Here is a 13,253-nt window from a genome sequence, read left to right as displayed (position 1 = left end):
GATATGTATAAAATTAAGCGCAATAAAAACGGGGGCCTACAGTAATACCGCAAGTGCACGGTCGTCAGTTGTAGCTCGTGCAAGTACGGGTCGATCCACAGAGATCGGGTGTGTTTTGTAGTGTTCTAGCTATTTTGGGTTCTAGTTGCTATTGGGCTATGAAGCCTTTTGGCTTAGATTGGGCTTTGAGTACTAATGGGTTTGAATGCCCTTTGAATGAATTGGGCTCTGTAATGTGAACTGATGCTTTGGGCTCAGAGTTTTTGAACTAACAGTTATAATGGACTGGGCTTGACCTTTTGTCCTAGCAGTGAACTAGGCTTTGCCTTGAACTTAGGCTTGGGCTCAGTGTAGTGAACTGAGCTTGGGATTAAACCTGGGCTTTTGGTCTTTTGGGCCTTGGACTAACAGTGACTGTGAATTGAGAATTGGGCTCTAGCTTTTCACCTGGGCTTTGATTAAGTCCACAGTGGGCTTTTGTAATTAATCTGGGCTTCAGCAGTAGCAGAAGCAATGCACAGCAGGTAGTAGCAGCAGCAGGAGCAAGAGCTGCACAGCAAGGCCAAGAAAAAGAAGTAGCAGCAGCACAAGGCCAAGGAAGAAAAGCAATGCAGCAGTGGTAGCAGGGTAGCTGCAAGGGAAGTGGAGTGGCAGCAACAGGGTTGCAGCAAGCCAAGGGAGGTAAACAGTAGTAGTAGGGGAATGCAGCAGTGCAAGAGATGAAGCAGACTAAAAACTAAACAGCAAAAGAAAGATGACAATACACACCAAGTCCTAAGGCCAAGGGCAGGGATGTGGTGAAGCTAACAGAGCAAGGCTAAGGCAAAGCTAAGGCATTCATATAGAATGGGAAGAGAACTAGCTTGCTATGAGCACTAGTTTCTCCCAACTACTCAATCAACACAATGCACCTAAGCATACAAATGGAATGGCAAGATAATCAGCTTGCTATAAGCACTGATTTCTTCCATTGCACAATCGAATCAAAGCTTCAAAGGCTTCTAGCCTAGCATTCCATCAAACTAACATTAGTGAACTAAACATAACAGTGAACATTTAACTAACAGTGAGCAACAACAGTGAACTAATCATGGAATTAAACCTAAACAGTATACTAACAGACATTTAAACAACAAATATAAACATTAACAGTGATATGAAAACAACATTTAACATTAACAGGAACATCACACATTGAACCAAAATTAACAGTACAAGAACCCTAAAAATTAACAGTGCAATTAAAATTGGAATTAAATTAACCTAACCCAAATTGGGTGGAAACTTGGCTAGTCCAAGAACAGTTTTAACATCCTACATCACTTCCCTTTTATAGCTTACAAAATATCCAAATTTTCAGAAACCCTAAATTGGAAACCCTAATTTTTAAATTGGAAATTAAACTCACTCTCTGATGCAAATAGCCTCGACCCATGCTTGTACTTCTCCTCCTCTGCTAATCCTTTACTCGAACGCTGCTCCAATTTCCTTCTTCTCTCCACTGTGAAACCCTAGCTATGTTTGTCTTCTTGGTAGCATCAAAAATTAATGCTAAGAACAAGACAGACACGACTAGGGAAGAGGTAGGTGATGGTGGTTGCGTCCTTGTGGTCGTGGTGGAGATGGAGACGGCGGAGCAGACATGGCAGTGTCTGCCATGGTCGGGGGAAGAGAAGAAATTTGGGGGAAATGAGTTTTGGGGAAGAAGAAGGTGGGTGTTTGTTTTGGGTCGATGGGTTTGATGCTTAGGGTGTTGAGCGGGTTCATCAAACTTTGATGTCTAGCGATAAGACGCGTTGGATGTGAAGATGGTTGGTAGATCTAACGGTGGTATGAGAGATGAATCACTTCGACCGTTGGATTGTGAAATACAACAAAGTTAACGGCGAAGATGGAGGTTAGGTGCTGTAGTGTTGAGCGGAATCATCGGGATTTGATGCACAGGCATAGGAGCGACCGTAGGATCTAAATGTGATCTAATCTGAAGGCTTGGAATTTAGGCACTATGGTGTTTTGCAGGAGCTTCAGATTTTGATGCGCGATGAAGGAGCGACCATCGGATGATGAGATGGATCCAATCCGACGGCTGAAGATGGAGGCGGTTTTGGTTATAGAAAATGGGTTTGGGTAAGGGTTGTGGGCTTTGGGTATGCCAAGCCCATATCTTCTTTAAGAACAATTTTTCCTTCTTGAGCCCATTTCCAGCTTTTTGGACGTGCGCTCCATTCTTTGCGGCTTCCTTGCGTAATTTCTTCCGGCTTTTCACTACTTTTCTGCTCTTTTCCGCTCCGCAAGTCATCCAGACTTTATTTATTACCTAAAAATGCAAAATTAAGTAAGAAAAATATTTATTTTTGAAAACAATGAAAATACAGAATATGGGATAAAATGTAGAATTAATGCACAAAAGATGAGTAAATGCCAACAAAAAGGGATAAAATATATACAATATTTGGCACTCATCAAATACCCCCAAACCTGAATTTTACTTGTCCTCAAGTAAAACAAAACTAAGGAAATCCTACCTATACCACTGTCGCTGGTCTCTCGAATGCATTTAGCGTATGCACTAAGACTTTTAAACCACTAAGTGTCCCTAGTGGACGAGTTGAAGTCTCGTGAAGGTTTACCAGAGGTGTGCCTACAAAACCTAAGGACAAAATATAAGCTCATATTCCATCAAATGTGACATGTGCAAAACAGTTTACGCTCACAGCAAAATGGAGATGTCAATCTAGCTATCGAAGGCACAATCCTAGCACTGATAACCAATAAAGACATGTGATAAGAGTGTAAAGTGTATCTACACATGTGTAAAGAAAGATCTGAAGTTATGACTACTAATCACCAAGAGATAGTTTCTCAGGCTAAGAACTGAGGTCGAAATCTAGCTAGCTGTCCGGACTTTACGAGAATTGTGAATGAGTTGGAGGTATTTCACAATTACTCGCGTTGTACATCAATGGCATACACCCTCCTTGCTTATTACAAAAAACAACAAAATAACTCTTTACATGACTCTTATTTACATTGACAAATCTCTTTTTATTTTTGGAACAAGAGATGATGGAATTGATAAATACTTGATTTTTTTTTTTTTTTTTTTTTTTTTTTTTTTTTTTTTTTTTTTTTTTTTTTTTTTTTTTTTTTTTTTTTTTTTTTTTTTTTTTTTTTTTTTTTTTTTTTTTTTTTTTTTTTTTTTTTTTTTTTTTTTTACAAGGAAACACTTTTGGTACATAACAAAAAGAAACAAAAGATTACATGACACTTTGCAAGAGGTAGCCCTTTTTGATGCACCCAGTTAAATTCGATGGTTGTCTTTCTTAATGTAACCTCCACCTTCTATCCCAACCAACCAAAGAACAAGCTAGTCAAGTTTCGTTCAGTATTCTAAAGTGATTGGCAATCGTAACTTCCTATCCAACACCTTGAAGATCGAGGCCATACATGTATTGGTAGATCGTGCGCGTGCAAATTTCTTATCACTATGTGAATTGTGCTAGAATCAGGGTGCCTAAATATCTAGACTAAGACTCCTAATAATTATACATATTTGCACAAGAGTCAACATTTCAAGGTAAATGAGCTCCATTTTTTATGATTTTTCATTTTTTAATTTTTTTTTGAATTTTGATTTTTTAATTTTTTTGGAATTTTTCAATTTTTTCAAAAAGAAGAAGGAGTTCGTTTTTAATTATAGCATATTATCGTGGTATCTACTCTATACCCCCAAACCTAAACTAAACATTGTCCTCAATGTTTCAAAATATGGAAAGAATTAAAATGCAACATATGGAAAGGGACATGCTGAGTAGAGTAAAAGGAGAGAGAATACCCGATTTCGGCGAAAGCAATATTAGAACTCCGTTATTCAAGGCAAGAATCCAACATATGTCAGCCGAGATCATATTGGATTAGCAAAATATATACAAAAGGAACAAAAGGATTTTTAAAATTTTTATCTACTGGATTATATACAAAAAATTCACCATACACTAACAATCTAAAGAGTTGAGGATCAACCCAAAAGACAAAGTGTAGAGGTTTCAACAGCTTCACACAATAATAATAGGAAAGAAACGCAAGTGAAACTGTGAAACAAAATGAGCTACCCCCAAACCTGGATTTTTCAACGGATAAAATTTTGGAAACAAAATCTCGTAGTTTTGGGGGTTCATCATGCACAAGGTCTAGCTCGAAATGAACTGTGCTAGGGACGGGCAAACATGCTAATTCCAACTGTGGTTCCTCAAATGTATTATACTTAGAAGCAAAATAGTCCAAGAGGACTTGGGAAGCACACAGTTCCAAACCTAGGTTGGGCATTCTCATAAAAATTGGTTTGACAATATCGGTACAAACCAAATCTAGGTTGGATGGAAGGCCATCAGATTGTGACTCATGTAGGAAGATAGGCACATCATTATTAATCACATCAACATCTCCTAAGTCTTCTACAAGTGTCACAACATGCTCACAATCATCAAACAAATTGGCAAGATCACAATCAGAGTCATCAACATCATCAACAGATTCATTCTCATGCATCGGCAAATCAGGAGAAATATCACAATGTGACCTAGGTAGAGAATCAGACACATCAAATATATTTTCATGCATATTAGTGTCTACAGAAGATTCAACTATTCCTATGTCATTCTCATCTTCACAGAATAATTGTATGAATCCCATGTCAATATCAAAATCATATGAATTACAATGAGTATTAGAAAGAACAACATGCATGAAGGTCGAGGGCGAGAAGCCATATGTTTTTGAACCAACAGGTTCCACAATATTTTCATGTTCTTCTAACATATCATCATAATCATCATCATGGTAGCATGCATATTGGTCCTCATTAACAGTGGTGGTGTCATTAGTCGATTCATGTTCCTCTAAATTAGGTTCATATTCAACATTATTTACATGAATGGGACTAGACACTTCATTAGGGACAACATACATTTCCTCATGAATTTCCTCATTTTGTAGGTGAAGCAAAATCTGATCTAAATATGCATGAATTCGTGATGTAGATCTATCATAGTCTTGCTTGCAGAGTCTTAAAGCTTCTGTGGTGGAGTCTAAATTCATGGGAGTACCAAATTCTTCATGTTCAAATTGTGGTGAATGGTACATGTGTGCATGGTCATTAGGGTTTACAAAATATTGATCGCAACCCTCAAAGGATTGATTATGGTCCCAATGACTACCATTCTCACAATTTATGGGCATTTCATACCTTGGATTTTCTCTAGATTGCCTAAAATTATGCAAAATATGACAATTCTCAACAGGGTGGTCTAAACTACCACATGCAGGACATGCATAGATTTTAGGTTGCCTAAGAAAATTAGATGTGACAGATTCCTCATGTGATTGCATTTCTAAAGCTGCGATTCGAGCTTCTAATTGATCGATCAGTGATGATTGTGTGAGTGAGGCACTAGCAAAATGTTCATTTTCACGTTGTGGCGAATGATGCATGTATGAATAGTCATTAGGGTTCATGTATTGCGGCTCGGGACTTTGAAAATGTCCATAATAATTCCTATGACTATTGACATCATGGTCTATGGGAGGTGCATAACGTGAAGTTTGTCCACACGCAAGTTCTCTAAGGGATTTGTTGTATTCCCCAACTGTAGAAAAAGATCTATACATGATTGGGCTCAAAACTAACATGACAACAAATGCAACTAAGGGTGAAAATGCAACTAACAGTTGAAACTGAAATTTAACAGGACAATTAACAGTGCAAGAACAATTGAAATTAGGCTAACCCAAATTGGGTGGAAACTTGGCTAGTCCAAGAACAGTTTTTACATCTCACATCACTTCCCTTTTATAGCTTACAAAATATCCAAATTTTCAGAAACCCTAAATTGGAAACCCTAATTTTTAAATTGGAAATTAAACTCACTCTCTGATGCAAATAGCCTCGACCCATGCTTGTACTTCTCCTCCTCTGCTAATCCTTTACTCGAACGCTGCTCCAATTTCCTTCTTCTCTCCACTGTGAAACCCTAGCTATGTTTGTCTTCTTGGTAGCATCAAAAATTAATGCTAAGAACAAGACAGACACGACTAGGGAAGAGGTAGGTGATGGTGGTGGCGTCCTTGTGGTCGTGGTGGAGATGGAGACGGCGGAGCAGACATGGCAGGGTCTGCCATGGTCGGGGGAAGAGAAGAAATTTGGGGGAAATGAGTTTTGGGGAAGAAGAAGGTGGGTGTTTGTTTTGGGTCGATGGGTTTGATGCTTAGGGTGTTGAGCGGGTTCATCAAACTTTGATGTTTGGCGAGCTGAGATGTTGGATCATTGGATCTGAGTGGAATCGAACGGATAGATGGAAGGATGTGTGAATCGACCGTCGGATTCTGAGGTGCAACGAAGTTAACGGCACCAGATGGAGTTAGGTACTGTAGTGTAAGGCGGAATCATCGGGATTTGATGCACAGGCATAGGAACGACCGTTGGATTCAACTACCATCTAATCTGAAGGCTTGGAATTTCAGCGCTGTGGTGCTTGGCAGAGACTTCCGATTTTGATGATCTATGAAGGAGCGACCGTCGGATGCTCCTGAGAACTGATCTGATGGCTGAGAACGGAGGCGCTTTTGTGTGTAGAAAATGAGGTTGTGCGCACCATTCTTCGCGGCTTCCTTGCGTAATTTCTCCCGGCTTTTCACTACTTTTCTGCTCTTTTCGCTCCGCGACTCATCCGAACTTTATTTATTACCTAAAAATGCAAAAGTAATTAATAAAAATATTTATTCTTGAAAACAATGAAAATACAGAATATGGGATAAAATGTAGAATTAATGCACAAAAGATGAGTTAAAATGCCAACAAAAAGGGATAAATATATACAATATTTGGCACTCATCAAATACCCCCAAACCTGAATTTTACTTGTCCTCAAGTAAAACAAAACTAAGGAAATCCTAACTATACCACTATCGCTGGTCTCTCGAATGCATTTAGCGTATGCACTAAGCCTTTTAAACCACTAAGTGTCCCTAGTGGACGAGTTAAAGTCTCGTGAAGGTTTACCAGAGGTGTGCCTACAAAACCTAAGGACAAAATATAAGCTCAGATTCCATCAAATGTGACATGTGCAAAACAGTTAAGCTCACAGCAAAATGGAGATGTCAATCTAGCTATCAAAGGCACAATCCTAGCACTGATAACAAAAAAAGACATGTGATAAGAGTGTAAAGTGTATCTACACATGTGTAAAGAAAGATCTGAAGTTATGACTACTAATCACCAAGAGATAGTTTCTCAGGCTAAGAACTGAGGTCGAAATCTAGCTAGCTGTCCGGACTTTACGAGAATTGTGAATGAGTTGGAGGTATTTCACAATTACTCGCGTTGTACATCAATGGCATACACCCTCCTTGCTTATTACAATGAAACAACAAAAGATGACTATTTACATGACTCTTATTTACATTGACTATTCTCTTTTTATTTTTGGAACAAGAGATGATGGAATTGATAAATACTTGATTTTTTTTTTATTTTTTATTTTTTTTTTTTTTTGACAAATGATACTGATTTTTACATAAGGTAGCACTTTTGATACATAACAAAAAGAAACAAAAAATTACATGACACTTTGCAAGAGGTAGCCCTTTTTGATGCACCCAGTTAAATTCGATGGTTGTTTTTCTTAATGTAACCTCCATCTTCTATCCCAACCAACCAAAGAACAAGCTAGTCAAGTTTCGTTCAGTATTCTAAAGTGATTGGCAATCGTAACTTCCTATCAAACACCTTGAAGATCGAGGCCATACATGTATTGGTAGATCGTGCGCGTGCAAATTTCTTATCACTATGTGAATTGTGCTAGAATCAGGGTGCCTAAATATCTAGACTAAGACTCCTAATAATTACATATTTGCACAAGAGTCAACATTTCAAGGTAAATGAGCTCCATTTTTTATGATTTTTTTCATTTTTTTTAATTTTTTTGAATTTTGATTTTTCAATTTTTTTTGGAATTTTTCAATTTTTTCAAAAAGAAGAAGGAGTTCGTTTTCAATTATAGCATATTATCGTGGTATCTACTCTATACCCCCAAACCTAAACTAAACATTGTCCTCAATGTTTCAAAATATGGAAAGAATTAAAATGCAACATATGGAAAGGGACATGCTGAGTAGAGTAAGAGGAGAGAGAATACCCGATTTCGGCGAAAGCAGAATTAAAACTCCGTTATTCAAGGCAAAAAATCCAACATGTTTCAGCCGAGATCATATTGGATTAGCAAAATATATACAAAAGGAACAAAAGGGTTTTTAAAATTTTATCTACTGGATTATATACAAAAAAATTCACCATACACCAAAAGTCTAAAGAGTTGAGGATCAACCCAAAAGAAAAAGTGTAGAGACATAGAAAGTTTCAAAACACTAAAATTGGACTTAAATGGGAGTGAGAGCGAAAAACCGAATGAATCATCCCTAAACCAAAATTGTTCAACAGGTTTACTTTTAAGCACAAAATCTTTTAATTTTAAGGGTTCAAGATTCAAAAGGTCTAACTCATAATGGACTGTTTTCGGGATGGGCAAACATGCAATTTCCAACTGTGGCTCTTTAAAAGTGTTATATTTTGAAGCAAAATAGGCCAAGAGGACTTGGGAAGCACACAGTTCCAATCCTAGATTAGGAATTTTCAGAAAAGTTGGTTTAACAATATGGGTACAAACCAAATCTAGGTTGGGTGGAAGGCCACCAAATTGTGACTTAGGTAGAAGAATAGGCATATCATTATCAATCAAATCAAAATCTTCTAACTCATCTACACATGTCACATCATGCTCACAATCATCAATCAAATGGGCAAGATTACAATCAGAATTATCAACATCATCAACAGATTTATTTTCATGCATCGGCAAATCAGGGGAAACATCACATGGAATACTAGAAGAAATATCATGCATTAAGGTCGGGGCAGAGAAGCCTAATGTATTTGAACCCAAAGGTTCCATATCATTTTCAGTATAGACATGTTCTTCTAACATAACATCATAATCATCATCATCATCATGATAGGAATTTTGCAATCTAGGATATTTTTCAATCCTAAGGTCGGAGTTATTACAAGAATAAAACTCTAATTCATGGGGGTGACTCATATCATGTGGTGTTGTTCCTGTTTCCCTAACGGATTCCCATTGATGGGTTTTCTCTGCAATCTCGGCTAAAAAATTCCATGCATCATCCACAGATTTATCAATAAACTCACCATTACACATAGACTCAACCATGGTTCGAGATTTAAAGTCTAGTCCCTCATAGAGGATGACGACAAGTCTCCACTTCTCAATTCCATGGTGCGGACATTCACTCAACAAATCATTAAAACGTTCAAAATAGTGAAAAACAGTTTCCTCATCCAATTGGACAAAACAATTGATACTTTGACGAATAGTGATGGTCCTATGATGTGGAAAAAATCTTTGGAAAAATTGATTAGTGAGTTGTTCCCAAGTGGTGATTGATTGTGGTCTCAAACCGTAAAACCATGTTTTGGCCCTTTCCTTTAAAGAAAATGTAAACAAACGCAATTTCAGAGAGTCTTCGGACATATGATCAGGTTGCATAGTCCGACAAATTTGTTCAAACTCTCTTACATGAGTATAGGGGTTCTCAGAATCGAACCCTCGAAATATAGGAAGTATTTGTATCATGTTTGCATTTATTTTAAAAGGGTTATTGGTTTGAGGTAATACAATACATGATAATGGAATTTTTATTGACGGATACATGTATTCATGGAGAGCATTAGATTGGCCCATTTTGAAAAGACACCAAGCCCACTATTTGGTTTTAATGGGTTTTCAAAAATTTGGTTTTTGATGGGTTTGGATTTTTGGGAAAAATTTGGTTTTGGTGGGATATAAAAGAAATTTGGTTTAAAATTGGGAGCAAAAGAAAATTTTGGTTTTAAAATCTGGGAGCAAGTAAATTTTTTTTTTTTTTTTTTTTTTTTGTAAAAAGAAAATAAAATTTGGTTTTTGAATGGGAGCAAGCCCACTGTTTGTCCTCTAATGGAAGGAAGGCTGCGGCCCACGAAACACTAAGCTTTAATTTTAAAAGTTTAATTTGGCCCAGTTGGTTAAGGCCCGACGTTTGTTTTAAAACTTTGGTTTCGAGGTCCACTCTTGAGTGGAAACAAGCCCACAATCGGTTACAAGCTCAGCTGGGTTAAACCCAGAGTCCAAAATATAAGTCCAATGAAAGAATTTAAACAAGCCCACAAATTAAACAAACAAGCCCACAAAAATTAATTACAACCCAACAGAAAATAAGAGAAGCCCAAAAATTGGCTTTAATATTACAAGCCCACAATTAAAAACTGGAAGCCCACAATTCGGGTTCTCTTAAATGGTTACCTTTTAAGCACAGCCCAGCTGCTCTGATATTGTTGCAAAAACCCAGTTGGGTTTTGGTTCTTTTCCTTGGTGGCGTCCCAGCAGAGGAAAAACAGGTTCAGAACAGCAGGTCCAACAGCAAATGAAGTGAAGCAGATGCAGATGCAAATGCTATGCAGTGAAATGCAAAAATAGCTAACAAAACAACAAGAAAAACACAGCACCAATCCCCGGCAGCGGCGCCAAAAACTTGGCAGGCCTTGAAAGGGTATAAAATTATGCGCAGAAAAACGGGGGCCTACAGTAATACCGCAAGTGCACGGTCGTCAGTTGTAGCTCGTGCAAGTACGGGTCGATCCACAGAGATCGGGTGTGTTTGGAGTTTTCTAGCTAATTGGGTTCCTAAATTTGCTATTGTTGGGCTTTGGGTACCAATGGATTTTGGTAACCAATGGGTTATGATTGTGCTTTGGGCCTTTGAATGATTTTGAATTGGATTGAACTGAGCTTGGGCTCAGAAATGTGGACTATGGGCTTTGGTTTCAGTGAACTGATTTGAGCTTTGGGCTCAACAGTTCAACTGTGAATTGGGCTTAACAGTTCACTTGTGACTTGGGTTTGGTAGTGAACTAGGCTTTGGCCTTAACTGGGCTTCAGAGGCTTTTGGAAGTGAACTGAGCTTTGGGCTCAGCAGCAGCAGGCAGGAAAAGGAAGGCAGCAGCAGGAGCAAGAGCTGCAGCAGTTTGGCAGCAGCAACAACAGCTGAGGCAGGAGGCAGCAGCAGGGGGAAGCAAAGCAGCACAAGTGCTGCAGCAGCAATTGCAGCAGTAGAAGAAAAAGGCAGCAATGCAGCAAGGGTTACAGCAGCAGTACTGCAGCTGCTCAAGCAGTGAAGAAAATGCAAAACAGAAAAGCAACAGAGTTGCAAGGCAGGGAAGAAACAACAAGGCAAAAGCAATACAAAACAAGAAAACAAAGCTAAACAGTTGAAGATGGAATTGTGGATGAGAATGAAGTAGATTATGGATGGGAACTAGGGTTTGAATTCACTCTAACTTCTACTATGTATTCTCCTATAGAAAGTTAAACTCAACTATGTTCTATTATTTCCAAAGCACTAATTGTCTTTCTACAGCACAACTAGTCAAAGGATTATGAATTCAGCTTGAGTTGCAGCTTATCAACAGCTCATGAACCTAACTACAAAGTATACTTGGCATACATTGTGAAAGTGAGGTGATGATGAACTAAGTTCAAGTCTTTCCTAAACTTGTTTAACCTTCTAAAGCAATATGATCAATGTACTACACAATAAGAATTTAGGGATTCATCAAGTCCCTAGCATGATGGTTTAGAACATGACAAACATTACACTAACATTACATGGCAGTGAGCATGACAGTGAACAACATGGTGAACTAACATGACAACAACAGTGAACAATATGGTGAACTAACAGTGAACATTCATATAAACAGAGAATTAAAACCAAGAACAAGAACAAGTGCAATTAAAAGTAAAAGTGCAACTAACAGGAGCAATTAAAAGTGCAGGAACAATTGAGATTAACCTAACCCAAATTGGGTGGAAACTTGGATAGTCCAAGAACAGTTTTAACATCCTACATCACTTCCCTTTTATAGCTTACAAAATATCCAAATTTTCAGAAACCCTAAATTGGAAACCCTAATTTTTAAATTGGAAATTAAACTCACTCTCTGATGCAAATAGCCTCGACCCATGCTTGTACTTCTCCTCCTCTGCTAATCCTTTACTCGAACGCTGCTCCAATTTCCTTCTTCTCTCCACTGTGAAACCCTAGCTATGTTTGTCTTCTTGGTAGCATCAAAAATTAATGCTAAGAACAAGACAGACACGACTAGGGAAGAGGTAGGTGATGGTGGTTGCGTCCTTGTGGTCGTGGTGGAGATGGAGACGGCGGAGCAGACATGGCAGTGTCTGCCATGGTCGGGGGAAGAGAAGAAATTTGGGGGAAATGAGTTTTGGGGAAGAAGAAGGTGGGTGTTTGTTTTGGGTCGATGGGTTTGATGCTTAGGGTGTTGAGCGGGTTCATCAAACTTTGATGTCTAGCGATAAGACGCGTTGGATGTGAAGATGGTTGGTAGATCTAACGGTGGTATGAGAGATGAATCACTTCGACCGTTGGATTGTGAAATACAACAAAGTTAACGGCGAAGATGGAGGTTAGGTGCTGTAGTGTTGAGCGGAATCATCGGGATTTGATGCACAGGCATAGGAGCGACCGTAGGATCTAAATGTGATCTAATCTGAAGGCTTGGAATTTAGGCACTATGGTGTTTTGCAGGAGCTTCAGATTTTGATGCGCGATGAAGGAGCGACCATCGGATGATGAGATGGATCCAATCCGACGGCTGAAGATGGAGGCGGTTTTGGTTATAGAAAATGGGTTTGGGTAAGGGTTGTGGGCTTTGGGTATGCCAAGCCCATATCTTCTTTGAGAACAATTTTTCCTTCTTGAGCCCATTTCCAGCTTTTTGGACGTGCGCTCCATTCTTTGCGGCTTCCTTGCGTAATTTCTTCCGGCTTTTCACTACTTTTCTGCTCTTTTCCGCTCCGCAAGTCATCCAGACTTTATTTATTACCTAAAAATGCAAAATTAAGTAAGAAAAATATTTATTCTTGAAAACAATGAAAATACAGAATATGGGATAAAATGTAGAATTAATGCACAAAAGATGAGTAAATGCCAACAAAAAGGGATAAAATATATACAATATTTGGCACTCATCAAATTCCAATATCGGTCTCAAACAGATCGCGACCTTCCAACTTCACCGGCATGGTTGGACGGCATAGATCGTCCCATGGCCGGTTGGACAA

This window comes from Papaver somniferum, chromosome 5 (genome assembly GCF_003573695.1).
Source record: "Papaver somniferum cultivar HN1 chromosome 5, ASM357369v1, whole genome shotgun sequence".
NCBI lineage: Eukaryota > Viridiplantae > Streptophyta > Magnoliopsida > Ranunculales > Papaveraceae > Papaver > Papaver somniferum.
Note: the sequence above shows the minus strand (reverse complement) of the source record.